Source organism: Colias philodice, chromosome 26 (assembly GCF_061535455.1).
Source record: "Colias philodice isolate Cphi_HAF_F1 chromosome 26, ilColPhil1 Martin Lab GWU primary, whole genome shotgun sequence".
NCBI lineage: Eukaryota > Metazoa > Arthropoda > Insecta > Lepidoptera > Pieridae > Colias > Colias philodice.
The window spans coordinates 2386573-2410753 of record NC_143111.1 but is presented as its reverse complement, the minus strand read 5'-3'; the positions used below and the strand labels follow the sequence as shown (position 1 = coordinate 2410753).

The 24181-nt window shown below is 32.8% G+C and overlaps 2 protein-coding genes across 13 annotated transcripts in view; one reads left to right on the top strand and one right to left on the bottom strand.

The window, feature by feature from the left end:
• LOC149476771 (E3 ubiquitin-protein ligase SH3RF1-like) overlaps positions 1 to 24181 on the bottom strand; it is a 386219-nt gene that overhangs the window by 4900 nt on the left and 357138 nt on the right. The window lies entirely within an intron of this gene.
• The window catches only part of brat (tripartite motif-containing protein brain tumor), a 432659-nt gene that overhangs the window by 314389 nt on the left and 94089 nt on the right, over positions 1 to 24181 (top strand). For 7 of the 12 annotated variants that reach the window (XM_089711171.1, XM_089711162.1, XM_089711158.1 and 4 more), the window contains one exon: positions 16585 to 16659. The exons of 1 other annotated variant lie outside the window; for it this stretch is intronic. The gene's annotated coding sequence lies outside the window, so the exon portion shown is untranslated. Of the gene's footprint in view, positions 1 to 3687; positions 3725 to 16584; positions 16660 to 24181 lie in introns of all 12 variants that reach the window. 4 more of the 12 variants (XM_089711161.1, XM_089711163.1, XM_089711169.1 and 1 more) reach the window with 1 other exon arrangement.

Genomic DNA, 24181 nt, shown 5'->3' with positions numbered 1-24181 from the left:
ATAAACAATATATCCCACACGCCATATTACACTCTATTTTGTCATAACTATAAAGGGCAATTTTGCAAAGCGCAAGCCCATTTTCTTTTGCTTTGATGACATGCTCTTTGATTGTTTTTAATGTTTTAGTTTTATTTTATCCTAAAGAATTTTTTGCGGTTCCAAAGAGACGGATGCATAGTGCGTTTATTTACATATATTTGTTTATTAGTAATGTTCATTTGGGAATATATTTTGTTATTTCGCTTGAGTAATGTGATGCAGGTACGGAAATAGTGCCGAGTCACCACCCTTTCATTGGAAAGGAACGTTTTTGTTTCTCTTTTTATTGAAACTTGTGTTTTGTGGGGCATCGATTTATTTTTTGTTGTTATTTCCCATGCTCTGATGATTGATTTTTAACCGACTTCAAAAAAAAGGAGGAGGTTATCAATTCGGCCGGTATGTTTTTTTTTTTTTTTTTTTTTTATGTATGTACACCGATTACTCCGTGGTTTCTGAACCGATTTACGTGATTCTTTTTTTGTTCGATGCGGGATAGTGTCGAATTGGTCCCATAAAAATTTTATTCGGATAGGCCCAGTAGTTTTTATTTTATGAGCATTTTTGTCTGTATTTGTAAATGTTGCAAGTGCAAGTTTGAAGTCGGTTGTTTTTAACGCAGTTATTGACTTGTGTTTTATAATAAGTCTTGAGGAATCAACTATAAATGTATCTACGTACATATGAGTTGCTATAATAGCTGATAGTCTAATTTATCGAATGACAATCTATATAATAATATATTCATATATATATATATATATATATAGATATCTCCATGGGCACTATGTTGATCAAACGTGCCATATAGTTAGTAATTATTTGATCCGTTTTCACTTGTTGATCCGGTTGGTATTTGTTGATCCATTGCCACACCACCGTCCGTATGTGGATCCGAACGGAGCCACAAGTGTCACCATCAGTAATAATAATAATTACGTGCTTTTTATACAAATCCACCTTTTTTGCGTTTTAGCTCTTGTTGATCCGATTCAAATGAGCCAATCAGAGCCCACCGAGCTCAGCCATTGGTCTAATTGTTTTTTGAATACAATGAATGAGTTTACAATTTTCAATTTGCTTGGCAATCCGTTAAAGAAACGTGCTCCCTCGTATGTTGCCGTTCGCCTTCCATAATTTGTTCGGATCTTCGGGAGGGCAAGATAGCTAGCTCGTCTATTAGGATAGTGGCGATTTGATGTTGAGAATATAATATTAATTGTATTTATGTTTTTATGTAGCGCTTTGCGGATGAACATACACGTTTTATAAAAGTATAATTGTTTTAAATTCATTATTTTAGTGTCGTCGTAGATTTTATTTGTAGAAGTTAAAAAAGGATAGTTAAAGATAGTTTTAATGATTTTATTTTGTAAAATTTGGAGTGCCGCTAATTTATTTTTGTAAGCACTCCCCCATACTTCTATTAAATACATTAGGTGCGGCTTTACTAACGTGTTGTAGATGGTGTGTCGTAATTTATGAGGAATGCAAAAGTGATATTACGCAGATATCTAAGAAGTGCTGATAATTTATTTTTTAGGTGGTCGATGTGATAATTCCATTTTAGAGAGCTGTCGATTCGCAAACCTAGGTATTTCTCGTGGGTTTTATGTTCTAATACAACACCGTTAATTTTAAGTGGAGCGTGTGGTGGAATAATTTTGTTATGAGCTTTGAATTTTTTGAGTTTGAGTTGTATTTAGATATCCTCTCCTCTGAGTTATAAGATGTCGATTCTGGGAAACCAGCAAAAATTACATTTTTTTCGCGGCTCTTTCTGTCCCGTAGTTCCTTGATTAAGTGTTCATTTATATGAAGTTGATTTTAAGACGTAAAACCCGATGGATTGGCTGACTGATTTATTGATTGAAGATTTAATTCCAGGGATTTTATTTTACTCTCACCCTGGTTGATCTGGGATTCTAATTGAGAAATAGTACTCTTCAATATGTTTTGTTCAGTAATTATCATACATGCTGATGACTTAATTTCATTGATTTGATTCGTATTTTGGCGAATTAAATTCAAGGATTGTTCGTTGGACGATTTAATTTCGGTAATTTGTGTTTTTACCTCAGAAATGTTTTCATGAATTTTGTTTACTATTTGTTCATTTGAGCATTCATATTTTTCAAGTAATGTACTAATACGGCTCAACTCTGACCGAATATCCTTCATATTATCACTACATCTGCAATCTTGTTCTAGCGGTTGTTTCCGTTTTCTGTAAGTAATTTGAGTATCAGTTGGCGTAGAACTCGTAGAAAACGAACTTAGCTTCGATAGATAGCGATGCGATCCACCGCCAGTACCCACTGCACCACTGCTGGTTAAACGTGTTGGCGATCTGCTTAAATTAATACCAAAAATACAACCTAATTTTCAATCGAAAAGTCACCCGTCAAAATATCAGCTTTTTTCAAAAACTTGGGGAGTCTTTTGTTCATTGAAATCTCTACTTTCATATTGTGTAAAAAAAAATAAACATTACTATAGTAAATGTTCTCAGAAAATGCATACAAACAGTGTGATAATGAGCTTTTACTAAATCAGGCACACTTCTCGAACTACCTGAAATGTTTTTATCGACATCATTTTGCTTTTGAATATGCTGTAAAATATTATACTTAGAACAGATTATTTTTTTTCTTTTGAAATATTACCGAAAAGCCGATACAAGAGAAGATAATTATAGAGTTCGAGAAGGCTTCTACCCCAGTCTATGTAGGATACATAGTTGCATACTACTTGAGAATTATCACCGTCACTGTATGACGAAAGGTTCGTCCAAATATCTATCTTTTTAGGGTTCCGTATTTTTAGTTTCACAACGTTTTCTATAAGTTTCAATTGAATTACGGTCGACTTCTTCAACTTCCATAAAACTCAGGAGATTTTTTGCTAGCCCTAATTTCATATCCCCATGTCAATGTCATGCAAGTGCATATAAATGGAACAGATCAACATACGACTTATGATTTGGTATATAAAACGGAGTCAAGAAGTGTTTGAGCATTTCAAAATTTGAACCGTTACGGAGTCGAGTTCGTCTAGTCTAGGCGGATTTAGCAATGTATGGAACATTACCTAACTATAATATGTTTGTGTACGGAGCCAACAAATACTGTAGTGTTTACGAAAAATTAATCTACGTTACTTAATATACAGTTTCGTTTTGTCGGATCAAATAAAGCTGTAATTTTGATAATATAAATGGATCTGATCAACATACGTCTTTGGATTTGGTATATAAAACGGAGCCAACAAGTGTCTATGGGTTTCTGAATTTCGGCCGTTACGGAGTCGATTTAGTTCGAGATCTTAGCAATAAAAATGTTGAGTACATCAATTTCTCCATGAATACGTTTGGCAACATCGCTCAAATATTTGCGCCGTTGCCACTCCGGGCAAGATCTATGCAACCGGAGTCGAGTAATATGGGGGAAAAGGTGGAGTCAGGAATGCACGGCAGTCGGGCTGGATCAACTTAGTGCCCAGGTTGGTATTTATATATATATATATATATATATATATATATCGGAGTGAAATTACGTTCAAATCCATACAGTAGTCTTGCGTAATTGATATAATCAAATAGTAAGTTATAAGTGTATATTTATCTCTGTTATCTTCTGTTTGCAGGTAAACACTGGATTCTGGGCTAACTCGCGTAATCCACGTAAGCTTTGAGATTTAAATTATTTACTTTATGTATGAATCTGTAAACTTAGTATTGGGAACGGGTTAATTTATTATTATAATTCACTTTGTGTATACCGCGGTTATTTGAGGGTTGAATGCCCATTTTGCCAAGTTTATCAGCCATTTTGTTTAGGTATTTATGGAAAACGTAATGATAGTTCTCAAAGAAAGTAGATAAATATATTATGTAAGAATGGGTCGGATATTTACGAAGTTTACGCATCACTTTCTCAATGAAAAAGGTTGTATTGTGGAAACTTAACGGATAAATGTAATTCATTTGTAATCAGATATGTTGTTATTTGACGGTGCATTTACACCAAACGAGCGAATGCTTTTTCTAACCCCATCTATGTCATATTATTTTTGTGTAAACAGCGTAGACTGTAGAGCATTCTTTCGTTGTTCTTAGTGCGTTTGAAAAGATTCTATGCAATGTTCTAATACTGAACAGCACTGAATACGAGTTTTCGTTCACACTAAAAGAATCACTATTACATACACATAATCAACATCGATTAGAAAGAAGAAAGAAGAAAACTACAGCAAGGCTAATTCAACGCGAAAATATCATTTCTCACGAACGAAGTCGCAAGATTCAGCTAGTTAAATATAACTTATTAAACTGTTGGCCAGGAGACATGTTAAATATTTACCGTAGGCCGGTCTCAGATGTTCGGAGGCAGATTTGCGATGAGACGCTTTTTTGTTTGCCCCCCATCCCTTGGTAATGAATGCGCGTTTTATTTTATTTTACGAGAAATCTTTTGGAAGTTCTGATTATTTTTTATTCTTTGACGCCTTAATACGTAATGACGATGGACGTAATTTGTTGCTTGTTTGTGAACTTGAAAGGAAAGTGTGGATGTTTTAGTGTACATAAGACTATAATATTAAATGTAGGTTTGTAATTTTAAAAACAATTATTAAAATATAAAAATTTAGTTGCTTTATATCCGTGTAAACATTCCTCACGAACACAGCCATACCGTCATAAGACGATATTATTGCATAAAATAATCTCCACTCACCCGCAAATTTTTTAATTTTTTTTGTCAAGGTGTACAACTTTGTAAAATACTGTGAAACTTTAGAATAAGTGAATTGTAAAATTCTTTGAAAATAAATGTCTCTAAACCTAACATTTTTGATACTTTGTGATACGTAGAGGAAACTCAATAAGCTGTTAAAAAACATATCAATAAAAGAAGTAGCTGGTCCGACAGAATTGTTGTTTTTTTCTTGTTGTAACCGTTGTTTTCTTAATTTAAATCTATGGCGTAAATTGCTTCAATTTTCTGTCAATAACAACTATCTAACAAAAAAAGAATTAGCGAAATCGGTCCAGCAGTTCACGCGTGATACCGTGACCAAGGGAAACAGGGATACATTTTTGTATAAAATAAAAGGATATTGCCAAAGCAAAAACAAAATATTATCTCCGTTGACATTGACCCGAACGGCACTTTTTCTCATATATATACAGAAAAAATATGGCGATTAGTTTCGAGTTCACTAGCTTTTTGCTTTGCGGATGTTACTTTCTACGGAAAATCGCAAAATAAATAAATGTATAAGTATGTTTATTTTTTGTTGTGTTAACATGAATGTCATTTATTGTATGGGAATAACATAAATGTAACTTGTTGTTGTTATATATAATAATGAACTCAACATTTTAGCTTGTACCACGATAAACATGTTTAAAATATATCAATAAATGCTATCACTATCACTACATAGTATAAAACAAAGTCGCTTTCCCTGTCCCTATGTCCCTATGTCCCTATGTCCCTTTGTACGCTTAAATCTTTGAAACTACGCATCGGATTTTGATGCGGTTTTTTTTAATAGATAGAGTGATTCAAGAGGAAGGTTTATATGTATAATAAGATCCATTAAGTAGTGGAGAAGTACTGTTATTTTTGAGGTTTCTAATGTGATGTCGTAAAAAATTACATTTATTCCGCTTACATTGCAAACGCAGGCTGAACCCTACGAGTTTTATCAAAATAATGTACTAAGTATTATACACATTGAAAAGGTCTACAGAAAAGTCCGCGATGGTATATGTCTATCTCTTATGGATAACCCACAATAACTTTTTTTTGTCATTTACTTTTTACGACAAATAATGGCTAATTTTCGAAGCGATTTTAACCAATACAGCATTAATCCTTAACCAATTAAATACCATAGATACATTGTTCATTTAATATAGATCTATATGGCCCTTTACACCGTATGATTTAAGTGAATATTTTCGAAGATATTACAGATTTAAAAATTGCATGACGTAGCGTTTGCGGCCGCCCGGCTATGTATTTTATACCCGTGCGATGCCGGAGGCCGGAGCGGGCCGCTATATTTTTATACCTATACAACGTTCACAATTTTTCTGTTGTGTATTTAGTATCAGCATTGCACCCGTGCGAAGCCGGGGCGGGTCGCTAGTTGTATACTAAAAATAGAAAACTTAATTCTTAGTATTTAATATTTAGTAACACATGAAAACACAATAACTAGCTAAGAACAGATACGATCATATAATACTTATCAAGGTACTTTGCAATTAGCATATACTTACCCGTGTACTTTCCACATTCATTTGTGATCTATCTCCGACCATTATAATTTATTAATACCAATAAGAATTATTCATAAAATAATAACTAAAACTATCTCCGGTAGATACAAATTGCGAGATAGCCTAAAGCAAAATAAAAACACTACATCGATTCCCGTTTCAAAAGTATTTTAAAAGCTACTCTTATCGAAAATTTTCTATTCATATATTTTTTCTAATATTCCCGCGAGTGTTTCGTATTTTTTTCTTTTCCTTTTGAAAGCTCTTGCCATCATTAAACGAAGTATTTAACGATTTAGCGAATAATTAATTTCTTACTCCGAGAAAACTTCATTCGAAAGATTTTCCTTTGGAAAAGCGGGTGGGAATTTTATTTCTCGTCTGAGGGCGAATAAGATAGCGCAGGGTAGGTATGAGTTTCGATTTATTTGGGACGAAATTAATTTAAATTTGCTCATTGCAAGGAAGAGATAGAAAATTTAAATTACGAAAGACAGCTACTATAAATGACAAAGTAATTCATATATATTTTTATATCTGTTTTTGATAACAAACTTATAGTATCGTCTTGATGAATAAAATCAAGCTAGCAATATAAATATATTCGTTCAAAGCGCTCAGTGTATAATACAGAATTTTCACTATATTCAAACTTGTTTAACCTTGCTTGTACATTACAATAGGTACACAAAATGTAAAATTCGCGTAACCTACTCCAAGATTCAGAATAGCCGGTATTATCGTCCGTATTCCCGAAACGCGCGTTCACCAAAACAATGGCAACAAAGTTGTCCTTTGTTTTCAATAAAACATGGTCACCCCCGAAATACACTTTAGGCTCACCGCAGACTTGGGGATTACAAATGAATTATTAATACGTACGTTCACATAAACCAGCCGAATTTTTCGCACCCCAGCCTTAAATTCTACGTTTTATAGTTGCCCTTTCTGTATGTGGAAGGATAAATAATTCATTGTGGTACTTTCCTAATTATTTGGGAACCTTGAAAATGTTGGATTGTATGTTTTGTTGTTTGGCTATTGTAAGGGAAAACTTTAATGTAAATATTGAATCATTTTACTCTTTACTAATCAACGTTTCTAGTAGTTCTATTTTGTCATGTCTAACATTTCTTAACTCACAAAATATTTTAATTCGATTATATCGTAGACTGTCGTATCTAAAAAATTAAACTATCGATTCTATAGTTTTTTACTGTGTTTGTACCTTTTCACATCCTCACCTGTCAGTAAACGTGAAGGTTTCAAAGGTTCAATGTGTTTCTGGAAAGTGTTTAATTTTTATCTGATACATTTTTGACTATATTTCACGTACGAAAACTGTAATACTCGAAATAAATCACGTCACAGAACAAATAAACGTCCTAAAAGTCACGAGATTTAAAAATTCATAGCTTCGCTTCAAAAATATTTTAAGCCTATCAAAACATTTCATTTTATATCAGCTAAAAATGTAACACAAAACTAATAATAAGCCCTCAGATATAACTATAAAATATTAACGGGAATATATAAAAGTGAACTAACACCGATGCTTTGGCTCAAATTGATTTTTAATCACCAATAATTATGCGTTTGATGGAACGCGACGTACTGGTCGAAGGGAAGTGTTGGCACACCCCGGACACTCCATACAAAATGATCGTTTTGACAGTCACACTGTAGAGACTGCAAATGTGTGTGTTAACGCTTTATGGTTGGCACATTTGTGACTAGCGTAAAAAAAAATTCGCGTTTTTCTGATGAAATACATCCGTAAACAGCACAATATCTAACCATTTTCTACGAAAAACGATAATCACAAATCCAAAATAATAAAATTACTTTAAGTAAATTTGATTAATGTTGTCAATCTTCGTTGCGTATCGTCCTTGCAGAAAAATATGGCCCATTTTATGTCTGATCGCGCGGGGGTGAGGTAAGTTTAATTTTGGCGGGAGGCGGAGAGTGTCCGTTCTGTAGCGTTTAGCTACTATTATGTATTCTGTGGTGTTGGTTTATGGTGTAGGTAATTAATAGCCATGATACGTGTAGATATTTATAGGGGAAAGGTAAAAGGTTATTAAAAATACGTCGTACTGAGTCTTTGAAAGTGTAAATTATATTAAACTAGATTTCCGCCCGCTTCGCCCGCGTTTTCTAAGGAAACCCCGCATAGTTCCCGTTCCCGTGGGATTTCCGGGATAAAACCTATCCTATGTGTTAATCCAAGTTACCCTCTATAACTGTGCTAAATTTAATTGTAATTGGTTCAGTAGTATTTGCGTGAAAGAGTAACAAACACACACACACGCACACACATCCTAACAAACTTTCGCATTAGATATTTTAAGAAGTAGATCAAAAATGATCAGTCGTACTTGTCTTTTTAAGTGTGGTGAATTTCGTTATTTTTACAAGTATGTACCTATACAAAAATAAGACTTCAGACCACATACTTTTGAGTACCGTGTATATAATGGGCTAGTCTCTATTATAATTAGTCTGTGTTATAGTATTTTAATAAATCGAAACAGCTTTATTTTACATATTGAGAAAAACGCAAATAGGCTTACAGATTGTTAGGTCTTAAAATATCACAACCGTATCTAATAATAGAAAAAGCTTTATAATTATGGATAAACCGATATTTTTAATTTTAAATATTTGCATGAATTAAGAACGAGCTGTGAATTAAATCAGCATTTCGAAACAGTGTAGAAGCGAAACTCAAATATAAATGCATATTATTTCACAACCCCTCACAAATTCCGACTTAATCCTTTTTAATCACAGCGCCATCTGTTGAGCGCTCACTAAACACCACTAAGAACTTGCGGTGATGTATTATCATCCTTATGACCTTGTAATAAAGTGCGATTTCCAAGATCATTGACTCCACCCATATTGCTATAGTGCTCACCCGTATGGTCGTGTTTTTTGTTAAATAAGACCTATTGTTGTTTATGCTAAATAGTATATTATGTTCTATATTTAGTTGACGGTTGTGGCGGTTGGAATATGTTCATGTATCCATACAAATAAATAATACGGTTGTCTGTTTGTGATGTTAACATACAAGGTTTTTTTTATCAAATGGGTATGAAAAAATACACGTGCGAAATACTCGCGATAGTTATAATTATAGTACATGATTGTATTATACATATGACTTAAGAATTAAGATAACTTTGATTTCTATGTCGAATCCAACGCTCTGTTGTGTGCATTTCGTGAAAAACAGACAAACAAAATCGAATATATTAAATTCTCGTCTATCAATATTCGTTCCTCTCTCACTTCACTTCACATACACTTCACTCCTCCGAAACGGCTTGACCGATTCTCATTAAATTTTGTATGCATATCGGGTAGCTCTGAAAGTCAACAACATCTATTTTTCATACCTCTCAGGCCTAAGTGATAAGGCAGAACGTTTACCGGGACAGCTAGTATTCGCTTATAAATAAACTATCTGCGCTCCTCGGTTTTACCCGAGTCGCTCCGATCCTGTTGATCTTAGCGTGATGATAGCCTTAGCCTTCCTCGATGAATGGGCTATCTAGCACAGAAAGAATTTTTCAAATCGGACCAGTAGTTCCTGATATTAGCGCGTTCAAACAAACAAACTGTTCACCTTTATAATATTAGTATAGATTTACTCATACACAAAAATATATTAAAACCAGCATAGTTATAAATTTTAATAGTGGAAACCTCCCCTCAAACCCGGGACCGAATTAGATTGGGCTATGACGCGCACGTGTTTGTTAATTAAACAATATAAATTCGACAAGATTTACTAATATTGGCCCGGGGTGAACATTCTCGAAGCTTCGAGTACATGAGTGATATGATATGATATATTGTAGTGTGGAAAGATAAATACAAATATGTACTATAATAAATAATAAGATGATTTTTTTTAATTTTGAATTAATATTTGTTAGTATTAGTGATGCAACGAATACTACTTTTACGAATACGAATACGAATACGAATATCAAACCAACTATTCGGCGAATACGAATACGAATACGAATACGAATATCTCGCCTTGGTAATAAAAGACTTATTTATTTAATGAATGTTTACTCTTCTAATAATTAAAATTTACAAAAGGCAAATTTTTATTTAAAAAATATAAATTCGTAGATTTTCTGGTTTGAGGTGATTTTTTTTTCAGTCTGGATGTTTCCAGCCGTTGAAAAAAGTCTTTCCGAAGCGACTGTACATGGCTTCAGTGAAAAATATTTTTGGGCGAGTTTTTTCTGACTTGGAAAATGGACATCTTCTCGCCAAAGGGCCAGTGGATCAGCAGTCTCTGCACACGTCATATTTTTACGCGCGATTTTTAAATCTGTAGTAAATAGAGTTGCGTACAAAAATATTCGTTTTTAAATATTCGTATGTATATTCGCCGAATACGAATATTCGGTAAATGTCTACTATTCGGCGAATACGAATATTCGTATTCGTATTCGTTGCATCACTAGTTAGTATTTTCTAGTGTTCGATTTTAGCGTAAGCGCGTCTGAAAGATGTGTTTTTATTTCGATTGATAGATTTTTTGCAATTTGGTAGTTAAAGGCAATTTGAATGTATCAGAATTTAAATTGTTATTAATTGTTTTGTAAAATCAAAAAACAAGCTTTGTCTTGACAATAAATAAAATATTGAATAAGTTTGTTTAAAATTTTTACCCCAAGCATTCATTGTTTTCGCTACACCAAAAATAAAATTTATTTTAAAATGACAAAACTGCAAATTTAAACAGTGAATTGTTCTCAAACAATTAATGAACGTATGTTAATGCAATATCAATATCGGAAAACCGAGTTAATGAAAACGATATACCTATCGAGTGTCATAATTAAATTTGTTGCTTTTAAAATGTTTGTTTTTGTTTGTTTTTTGGGGTATTGTAAAGTATATTTTTATTCAATTTTCTATAATATGAAATATCTGTTTTAATGATATTGTCGATTGTCGAAATATTTCTTAATAACTACAGAGATTGATGAATTTTGTCAAGATTTATGCTTTTTATAAGTAACTAGGTTTCCGCCCGCGGCTTCGCCCGCGCAGTCAAAGAAAACCCCGCATAGTTCCCGTTCCCGTGGGATTTCCGGGATTGCCTCATTTTCCCGGGATAAAAAGTAGCCTATGTCCTTTCTCGGGTATCAAAATATCTCCATACAAAATTTCATGAAAATTGGTTCAGTACATAGTTTAGACGTGATTGAGTAACAGACAGACAGAGTTACTTTCGCATTTATAATTTGGATTAAATATGGATGTAGTAGGTACTGTGGTAGTACCTAGTTATTGTGTGCGGAGAAAATAATAAAAAGAACCCTAAAATAAAGAAGCAGACAAAGCCGCAATTAATGGCTAGTTTAATTTACAATTGTACTCAAACTAATGACATGGCAACATGCAATATCGTATTCAATTAAATATTATCCCTCACTAAATATCCTCTTACGGTAACGGGTCGAAGGCTCACGTTATAATTGCTGTGTGAATTTCAACTATATCCAAACAAATTAAGGTTTAAATTACGTTGTAACTTATACAATACCAAGGGCGCTATAGGGGTGACGCTTTTAAAATATTAATTAATTAATTAAAAGACATTACATTTTACTGTCGCATTTTGTTTATAGGAAGCGACGTTTCCCGGTATTATTATATAGAAATTTAAACTTCGTTTGTAAAATATTATATTGTGATTAATATTATTTCGATCAAAAGTGAGATAAATTTATGGGATCGTATCATTGTACATTAATTACGTGTGACAGGAATTAATTTCACAGTAGATTATGTAATTGAGTTTGCGTATTTCTGTTTTGGTATACTGATGACTGTCAAGGCTTAATCGGTTTTGATGGAACTTTGAGTGGTAGATAGCAAGATAGTCCAAGTTATAAGGTGTAAGTACGTATACGTAAGCGTAAGGGCAACATATTCGAATGGAAACAGAAAGATTTTTTCTTAAAAGAGGAGTAATGTTAATTCTTAAGTCAGTAGCAAAACATTCAATAAAAAACAAAAGTACAAAGATTGAATACAATTAATAAATACCACAACACAATAAACAAGCTCTTACAAACTTCTGTTTGAAGAAGCCAGTGTCAATTAATAGCACGAATCGAAGCGAGTGCTTCGTTAGAAAGTTCTAGAAGCGTTCCAAGTAAAACAACTAATACGAACATGAAGTGTAACTGAGTTAGCTGGCTAATGAGTTCAAATGGTGAGCGAACTTAACCTCTTAGTTTGTTATGATCGCCTGGTACTTGTGTTGCGCTGTAACTGTTTGTAGAAGAGAATGGGCACGGTTTTAAAATAAAATTAAGTTATAAATTTGTAAATGGTAAGGGAACTATTAAACTACTCGCATGTTATGATCGCCTAGTACCTACAAGTGCATCGTGTGATTGCTAGATAAAAAACTAAAGAAAAAAAACATTGACGACCTAAATAATGTATCAAATAGATTTTCATAAAACGCTGTATTTAAATCATTCTTTGAAATCCTAACATTTGTCACTCGCATGGAATAAAACATGTACCAACAAAACTACACAACAATTTAGCACAAAAATCGAGTTTTATCAAAGTCTATTTTATGAAAAACGAGGTCTAAAAGTCAGATGGATTTTGTTTAGTTCAGTGTCGCAACACTGCAGCTATTCATCAAAGCTTGTTTTTTTTATATCTTTTACGTAAAGTAACACATTTTGTTATTCCGTAATAGAATAAATAAACATTTTTGTCTAAAATCTGAACTCAAACAAACATAATTATATGATAATCACGTGCATAACCGCAAATCAAAACATCAGGCTTAACAACGATGAAGACATAAAGCGATGTAGCGCTGTTACGAGTCCGCTTTAATTAAAACGTAAGCGATTCCAGCGCATAATGATCAGGTGTCCCTTGTAAATAGGTCCCTATATTTGCATATGTATTCAGGGATGATTTTGGGCCGGTTTCAATTATAAGAAAAAGTCGTAATGGAAGATATAAAGACAGTAATTTCATTCAGATGTAACGATTAAGTTGTTTGTTAATTGTAATTAGTTTTCTTAATTGTATCTCTTTTGTTTTATTGCGATTTATTTACGCTAGATTTCATTCATGTTTCAACAGTTATAACTGTAAACAATCTAAAGAAAGAACAAAACTATGTTGTTAATAGTATTCCAATGTCACTTTGTTTATTATTATTTATTTTATAAATTATTTGTCTATTGACCCATCCACTTCCTGACTGCGCCTCACGTTGCTTAACCACGAAACAAACTGCAGGATAATTTATAAAGCTGTCGACGATCCACTCCTGCATCCAGTTACAAACGCAGAGGAAGTGGCGCTAGCTCAAAGGGAATCCTAAATTTGGCTAAAGCAGTGTACATAGGTATTACCTAGGTAACTATGTAGGTATGTACCTACTTGTCTGGACCGCGGGTTGGTATAAGGTTTGCTTTGAAAGTAATTGGACTTTAAAAGAGCATTTGAAAGGAAGGATGATTTGGTTGGTTGTAGGTTAGTGTTTTGGAGATATTTTAGAAGTTTGTGTTTATTATAAAAACAGGGAAATATAGATATGGAATAAAGTTCGTTTTGTTATAATTATGTACATTTATTATTCCTTCCTTATAAGTATTTATGCCCTTAAAAATGCATCTAATATAATATTTTGTTATACTTAAATTATTTAAAACAATTATGATTTGAACGATATCTACAACCTTAACATATAAAGTGTTTGAACTTCAGTACTAAATACATAATACATACTTATATCTATTCAATCGAATAATATAACGAGACTTCTTTCGAACCTTGGACGTATTGCAAAACGTTTGAACAGACAGACATATAGAATATAGATTAATCTAAATTATTTAATTATGAACCCATTCGATTGTGTGGGTGGTAATGGTTCTGACATCTGTGTCGACCTTCTCAAAACCAATTGGATATTTTCGCTACGAGTCTTTAAATACCTTGTTATTGTAACTCTATAGGATTCATTAGTACACAATGATTATCGAATTTCGACGACTAGGTTTTTAGTAGCCAATAATATTATAATTTATAAGAAGTATTAAAATACCTATACTCACTACTAACAGCTATAAAAATAAACTGCCTGTTTGTACATTTCAAGTCTGAATAGTTGATATACTTTTGATGAATTATGGTTTATGGGTAGATGGAATATTTATTGATATAGAAAAAATTCTCTAAAAATAAGTCTTAAATTAACTAAAGCTAAGTAAATCTTACTCACTTCGATCAATATTTTAACCGTAAATATAACAGAAACGTGTCTCTTAATTCCCTGTAACATTAAATCTCGGTTTAATCAGTCACAAACTAATTTATTCGCGAGTACGTAACGTTGTTTTGTCTCGCACGTATGACATTAGGTAACCTTGGGTACAGGCTCAATCGACGCAGGTAGATTCGTATCTGGGTTAGGTCTACATTCCAGGGATAGTGCTAAACTATAGATATACAATATGATTTTTGTATGAAATGTGATTATATTACTAGAAGTAATACATTTGTTGTTTAGTCTCTGTTGTGAAACATTGACCGATTAGGTTTTGAAAAATATGTAATAACTAATAATGTAGGAATTATATGATAATAAGAAATATATAGGTAAATACTAAATAGTATTTTCTGTTTCCGTGTTGTTGTCGTAATTTAAGACAATTTATTATTTTTTCGCTACTATCGTTAAAGTGATACATTTTTAGGGTTCCGTAGCCAAAATGGCAAAAACGGAACCCTTATAGTTTCGTCATGTCCGTCTGTCCGTCTGTCCGTCTGTCCGTCTGTCACAGCCGATTTACTCGGAAACTATAAGTACTACAGTGATGAAATTTGATGGGAATATGTGTTGTATGAACCGCTACAAAAATATGACACTAAATAGTAAAAAAAAGAATTGGGGGTGGGGCCCCCCATACATGTAACTGAGGGATGAAATTTTTTTTTCGATGTACATACCCGTGTGGGGTATCAATGGAAAGGTCTTTTAAAATGATATAAAGTTTTCTAAAAAACATTTTTCTTAAAGTGAACGGTTTTTGAGATATCAGCTCTCAAAGTCGTAAAAAGTATGTCCCCCCCCCTCTATTTTTATAACTACGGGGTATAAAATTCTAAAAAAAATAGAGGTGATGCATGCTAATTAACTCTTTCAACGATTTTTGGTTTGATCAAAGTATCTCTTATAGTTTTTGAGATAGGTTGATTTAACTGTAATTTATTATATTTGCTGCTACGGAACCCTTTGTGCGCGAGCCCGACTCGCACTTGGCCGGTTATTTTATATATTTGTATTTTATACCATAATTATAGTAATTAGCCTAGGACCTAGGTTATTATCAGAAAATATCCGAAGATGTTTTACGTGTTTATCTATATTATCATGTAGACCGGGTAACTTAAAAAATGTCTAGGCAGTCATAATTCCTAACCTTTCGTTCCTTAATTTCAAAATATGTGTAAAAACTATTTCCACAGGATACTTTTCTAGGTAGGATATAAGTAATGATATTTTTGCTCGTTACCTTTTACCGAGGTTGCCTGTAAGAGATCACTACTAAGTGATAAGGCTGCCAAGTTAGTTGTACTCTGCAGTTTTTAGCTTTAAGTAATTCTTAGGTTTCCTATTTGTACAACCAATAAAGTGTTAAATAAATAAAATAAATAAGTAGTTAAGTTTATAAAATCATCCAGTAGGCAATAATAGCGTAATTATTATGTATTATCGCTTTCAGTGTAGAACCATCCGAGCGGATGACTGAAATAGTTCATTATCTATTTACATTTGGATGGTCATCACATGTTACATACACTCTGACACCTGGGTTCGGTATTTCCGCTTTATGGTTTAGAGGAAATGTGTGGAGCTAAATATTTAGTTTTATTTTAAACTGCTGGATTGATTTTGATGAGAATTTAATGTGCGTGGAAGTCTTCTCTTTATTATATGAACACATATTTTATGTGATTTTTTTGTCCAAATCACGGACAATTTTAAAGTTTCAATCTTTCCTACATTGAAAATTTAAAATTAAGAAACTTTTGTTACTATTAATGCATACTTTCTTTTATGCCAAAATGTACTCATTATGTTTAGATTTTAATGAAGATAGATTGTAATCTTAACGGAAACTACTGAGAAAATAATTAATTATCCCTATAATTTGTTTCAGATTAAATACACCAAACGGATGAGGCGTTTTGGCCACGTACCATGAATTAGATATCGCTAAAAACGATATCGAAACGTAAGTATTATCGATTTTATACTACACTAGCTTTCCGACCGCGGCTTCGCCCGCATTTTCAAAGAAAAACCCGCATAGTTCCCGTGGGATTTCCGGGATAAAACCTATCCTATGTGTTAATCCAAGTTACCCTCTATATGTGTGCTAATTTCATTGTAATCGGTCCAGTAGTTTATGCGTGAAAACCATACATACATACATACATAATTACAAACCTTTCCTCCTTATAATATTATAGTATGTATATAGTATAGAATATAGATATAGGTAAAATAACATAAAGGTCTATTCAAACAAGAGCGGTATCCGCTACCGCCCTTCGTTTGAATAGACCTTAACCTTAATTTGTGATTTTAGTACAAGCGCCATCTAGCGGAGCTTTCTTAAAACATATGATAGATCTACGTTCGTTAATTAATAGATGAAAGGAAAATTTACCAAACAAAAATAAATTATAATAAATGTACTTAAACATTTATTTAATTAATAAAAGCTATAATATATGATATTGTAAGGATTTCTGTCTGATCAGTTACAATAATTACTAATTAATGAATTATTCTTGTAATTTTAATGATCAATTAATATTTTTGTAACACTGATCGATCAAAGAATGAGACTATCATATTGTATCTATTTTAGTTTATACTAATAAATAATAATACTTGTAGTTTTTCTTCAAGTTGTTACCAAACGAATTACTACAAAAAAGGGCGTGTATGCCGAGCTGCCGAGCTGCCGAGCACACGTGTCAGATGTGAAACTTTTTTGGCAAAATTCAAAGATACCAAAATCGTCGCCTTACTCCATGACGTGACGGTATTGTCATGACGCGACCTTGAAATTTTACTGTCAACGCGCTTAAACAATTTTCACTTCGACAAGAAACTATCCCCATAAAACAGCCTTATTACTTAACCAACCCACGCACTCAAATCTCTTTATATACTATGACAAAACCAAATAAAATACCGTATAATAACATATGTTATCCCACAAAATCTCATTCCCTAACGAGATTTGTTTTCACAAACATTCATTACGCACATTATAAAATCAGTTTTCATACAAGACTTTCCAGTTTCCTACCCTCCATTGTTGAGGAACTAAATAATTATTCAAACACGAAGATGTTTGTTTAGGAGCTTCTCAAATATATGTTATACGGATTACGCTCTTATTGTTATAGGACTATGGTTGAAGTTGCGGTGGCTGTATTATTCCGGTACGCAATCAACTGTGTTGATTAGAAAGATTTGGAAACCTTAGGCTGGGATTCAAGTCGTCCTCTGTTGAAGATACGCTTATTTGTATTTCATTGTATACTATTTGATCTGGTAATTGTATTAACTAGACTAATTGACTTCTATTTTCCTAAATTCAGGCGATAGGCTTCGTTAGTTTAATGGGTAGTTAGTTACTTGTTAGTATTTAAGACATCTTGGCAAATTAGTGTCAAGGAACGGATCCATCTATCAATCTTACGTTTTCTTTTACTCGTAGAAGAATATACTGACTTTTTTTCGGAAATACTCTCAGCCAATATATTATCTAGTAATTAGTAAATAACTAATTTCGACGCAATGTTAATGATTCTTACTTGTATTTTTAAAAAAGATACGTTAAATTGAGTATATTTTTTACAATAATGTCTGCGACGTTATCTGCCTAAAATAATAACTATCAGGTAATCTTTGTACCTTTATAAAACCTAGAAAGAAAAGACGTATTATCGATACCTAAATAATCGTACCCACCGTATAAATACAACTATACTATCATATAATAAATAACCTGTTTTTTTACCCCAAAAACATGTCTGGTATATTTCTTTGTATATATCTTATTCATAGAATAATATAAATTGTAACAAATTAGCTTTTTACAAATATAGTTCATATCAACAAACTCAATACACTAAACACATCTTCCAAGATATCAATCACAAATAGATAACAAGAGGTCTTCAGTCTCCTACGCAATACTTATTATTCGTATTCAAATGAAAAACAAATTAAATGCCACTTTGGAAATATAAATACGGAATAAAAGTAATATTACGTTCAAACTAATGGATAGATTCCAAGGGATCAATTTTCAATAAACTTCTTTATTGAGGGAAGTTTAATAAAATTCTACTGAACGATATTTTCAAGTGATTTTATTAGCATGTGCTTATTTTAATTTTAAAATTGTATATTGCAATTTGCAGGCAATTATAGGTTACTAGGTTTCCGCCCGCGGCTTCGCCCGCGCAGTCAAAGAAAAACCGCATATTTACCTTTCCCGTGGGATTTCCGGGATTGAGTCCTTTTCCCGGGATAAAAAGTTGGCTATGTCCTTTCTCGGGTATCAAAATATCTCCATACCAAATTTCATAAAAATTGGTTCAGTACGCCTAAACTAGGCGTGATTGAGTAACAGACAGACAGACAGAGTTACTTTCGCATTTATAATATTAGTATGGATGTTCTTTAATCAGTTTCAGTCTTATTTTGTATGGATTCCAATGTAAGATGTATCTTATCAGAATTATTAGTGTTTCTAAGTCAAATAATTTGATGAACATATTTTGATGACATTTTGAATATTATCTACTTCTTAAATAATGAAATATTAACGTAAGTTATGGATGGATACATCGCTGCGTAGGTAAACTACAAAATCGGGTTTTTTAATAAAATACACGTATCCATCACTCCTGATCAGAATATATTAATCGCATTTCGTATAAGAAAACTCAAAGTCAATCGTAGAATAAATACATCTACGCTAAGTACACATTATCAGCTTGATTCTTACAGTAAAAAGGTTCGATTGTATGTCTCTAGCTCTCATGAGACGATGTGTCGCGAGAGGTATTCGTCAAATATTATTTCTATTCTGTTAGTTATAGCTTTTACCTACTACGAATTAAAAGTGACGTACCTATCTGCTATTGAAACACTACTGTGGTCTGTGGTATGTATATATGAGGTAAATTTCGTCTTGATTCCATGAGAATTAATTACATTAAGTGCATGGATATATGCATGTTACTCTTTTACAGATTAAATTCTCTAAAATTCATTACAATAAAATGGAGTAATGTAATTTATATACTCGTATATCCTAATATACTTTAATCAGTTTAATCAGTACATTTACATTTACTCATTTTAATCAGTTGTGTTATAAAAGGAAAATCGTGATGTCAACAACATTAATTGTTCGCGCCATAGTCCTACTAATATTATATTAAGAATAAAGATACATTGAAAGTCGTGAGATCAAATTTAAATGGGGATAGGTATATGCGAAGCTTTAAAAAAATATTTTATGAAAGGTGGTAAGGTAACATTAAAAACCTTCTTTGAAGCCAGTTAACGTTGACTAAAGTCCGCAACCTCCCGCGGGACGTTAGAATTCAAAACAAAATGTGACCCTAACGTGCTGGCCACGGACAATTCGCTATAGCGAAAATTCGCGCGGCGCGACTGGCGGCGCGTCTTGCGAATGAATCAAATGTATGGAAATGTAAAAGGTATCAGTCAGACATCATTTATATTCAATACAGAAACAATCGTTTTATGGAATTACGACGAGTAAATCACAAAGCGCCGCGGATTGACGCGTTGCCTCTTGACAAATGAATTCACAGTTAGGGCTGTCACCTTGTTATTATTTAGACGAAAATTCATCGGGGATTTCGCTTTGCGTTAAGATGTGGAATTTAATGTGGATTGCTATTTAATATGAATTTATATAAAAAATGTACTTGTCCAGAGAGCCTATTACAGTATTAAGGAATTTATGGACGATAAAAACCCATGGAGGGTTGTCGCGTAAAAACCACAGGACAGTTCTTTGGCATATTATGATAATATATTATGATATTACATATGTAATTTGCAAAATTGTAAATCTGACATGATTAAAAAGAGCAACTATGGAGTTTCTTGCCGATTCTTCTCCGTAGATACTGCTTTCCGAATCGGTGGTAAATGTTAAAAATATATACTTAATGACGTTTCAAAAGTGCTTCTAGAAGAAGTCTAATTGAATAAATAAATGTTTGAGTTTGAGTTTGAATTTGTTTAAAGATGTCTTGAGGTTGTTGACTAGTTGGATTCTTGTTAGAATGATAAATTTGTTTTCAAATACGACTCATTTAGACGTTAAGATAAGTTTTACGTCTACGTAAATAATTTAAAAAACTTATAAGATTCTTTTTATCAATGTATTTGTTTGCAAAAGTATAAGAAATCTAATATATTTGTTAGGTAGACAGTTTATCATTGAACTGCATAGTTATTAATACGTTAAACACTTTAAATAAAAAATGAAATAAAATATCAATTTGACAACCCTAATCCCTGATTACGCACATGTAATCAACGTAACGAGATAATTAGGAATTAATTATACTACCGTATATACATCGACGCGTCCTCTTAAACGTCTGCGAGATATACGTGAACGAACTAACTAATGTAATCATAATATTATCAACATGACGAACATTCGAATTAGGAGCTACTACACGAATAAGACACATGTATAAAATCTTTAATTATTTAATGAAATGTTAAAATTTAATCAGAAGTAAAGAAACGAGGATGTAATATCGTTGCTAATCTTATATATAAAAATGAATCGCAAAATTTGTTGGTAAGCGCATAACTCTAGAACGGCTGAACCGATTTCGATAATTCTTTTTTTATTATATTCCTTGAAGTACGAGGATGGTTTTTATGTAGAGAAAACGTAAATATGTATGTACCACGGGCGAAGCCGGGGCGGACCGCTAGTGTTGAATAATATAGGGTTTAAAATAATTTATTTATACACGCAAGAAGAGACATTAGGTCGAGCTCAAAATTTTGACAAGTTGTATAACGCGCTTCAGAGATGTCTGTATATATTTTTCCTCATTTCTAATTCATGTTAATAAATATGCAACTCATCTTTGTATGGTAACATGATAACATGGCGTTACAACTGGCAACGTTCAGTTTTATAATTTATTTTAGGTACCTACTTTATTATGTACCGACATAATTTTTATGACTAAATGAAATGATTTTGTTATCTATTTCATTTATCCTCAAATTTGGTATTATGTCATAAAATTCTCAAATCTACATACATTCCTCCTATCAACCGTCCTAATCCACCATTTCAAAATTAATACCCAAATGTAAAAACACCTAGACACATTAACTAATTAACCAATATCGTGTGTTCATACCGCTGGCGGCCATATTGGATCCGTGTAAATTTGGCGTGCTTTTACGTTGACACTGTTAAGGTGATTACGAGTTTTGATGTGGGAATATGATCGGTATTAATGTTCTGTTATTATATAACACTAATACCTATGTAAAAACTGAAATTATAAATCTATACTAATATTATAAAGCTGAAGAGTTTGTTTGTTTGTTTGAACGCGCTAATCTCAGGAACTACTGGTCCGATTTGAAAAATTATTTCGGTGTTAGATAGACCATTTATCGAGGAAGATTATAGGATATATATCATCACGCTAAGACAACAGAAGCGGAGCAACGCGGGTAAAACCGCGGGGCACAGCTAGTTACGAATAAATTGATACACACAAGAAAGTATTAGTAATGCCACAGTGATATAAGACACACAAACACGAGATAAATATAAATTTAACATTGTAATGAACTATAATAATAAAAATCACTATCCCATTACGTATGTCGGTAAATCGCACGAAAACATGACATGAAACCTTACAAGTTTTAACAGTCAAGGCTGGGTAAACATATAGACCGGGAGATACTGACACAAAATTTCGAGTCATTTGTAACAGGATGGCGGTTCTACAGGGTTCTTAGTACGCAATGACAAAAAGAAAAATGATGGTGTGAACGCTGGTACTGGCGGCTTAGTCGCGTGGGCGTTAGTCGAACTCGTCGGAAAATAGCGAAAGTCAAACGATTTGTAACAGTATGGCACTTATTTTTCCTGTAAGTTCGAGGATCAACGAATATAAATACAAAATTTCAAAGATCTAGGTGTTGGAAATCTTCACTTATATAAATTAATAATAAATTTATTTTTCAAGTATGACAGCACTTTTTCCCCCTACTAGAAGTATGGCAAATATAATAATGGTCACATTTTATCAAATACTCTCCAAAAAGCCAAATGCAATACTGGTACAAAAAGATAGGCGAAATAAAAAAAAATTGCAGATTTTCGGCGGTATGGCGACCATTTGGAATCGTCCGAAAAGTATGGCATGGCGATTTTCGTAAATGGCTGCACGACGATAGTTACCTGTGCAAAAGTTAGCTTGGTACAAATGGTTGAATAATTGTTTTTTTTAAATCAACACATTCGCGTCGGTATGGCGGGCTGTAAGTCATACCGGAAAAGTATGGCATGACACTACCGCCTACTTCTTTTTTATGGGCTATCGGTAAATTCTAAAATTTTTGTGTTACAAATCGTTTGACTTTCGCTATTTTTCCGACGAGTTCGACTAACGCCCACGCGACTAACCCACCGGTACCAGCGTTCACACCATCATTTTTCTTTTTGTCATTGCGTACTAAGACCCCTGTAGAACCGCCATCCTGTTACAAATGACTCGAAATTTTGTGTCAGTATCTCCCGGTCTAATATGTTTACCACTTAAGCCTAAACTAAAGGTAATGCTTTATTTGATGAACATAATCAATACAAATATGAGTAGGTAATACTTATACAGTTTATATACATACATACTCAATAATATGTTACAGTAACAATCTGAAAACCGTTAAAAAGTAATCTATAAGTTGCAAACTGTCGAAAAATTGTTATTCGTAACCTTAGATTGTAATTATAATCAAATATCTAAGGATAGTTGAAAGTCGTCTGACTGTTTGTTAATTCGCTAATACCTAAATCACGCAACAAATTGTATCTACTCAACTGGAGGCAATATTTGTCAAAGTTCATCTATCGAGCATGTCTTTGGCATAATAAGACGTGTATTTATAATATAACAAAGGACAAAGACTAAAATCAAAGTTCTGTATTGAGATACAACTTTTACATAAGAGCCATTGAAAATATAAGTAAAAGAACGCTTTCAAACAAGAATGGCAAAGAAATAGGAGATGTAACAACTCCTAGACTACATCAATAAAAGCATAGAAAGTTAAGCTCTCCACTTAAGTCGGTATTTCTTACAACTTTGAAAGTAAACAGACAACACTTGCGTTTGATACAAAACAGTGTTCGAAAAATGAAGTGGCTTTGACTTACAAGTTTGTCGTAAAAATACATTAAATTTTGTATTTGAGGGTTGTTTTGATAGTCCATGTCGTAAATACGCCCACATGCATCTATTTACATTGTGTCCTTTTGGGCTAAAGGGCAGAATATTTAAAGGCAATTTACAAAGGCTAATCAAATTTTGTAACAAACCGAACACCGATGAATAGGTAATACTGAACTTTTTGAGGCTGGATTATACCTCTTATAATATATTGAACACAATATCATACAGTTATGCTGCCAT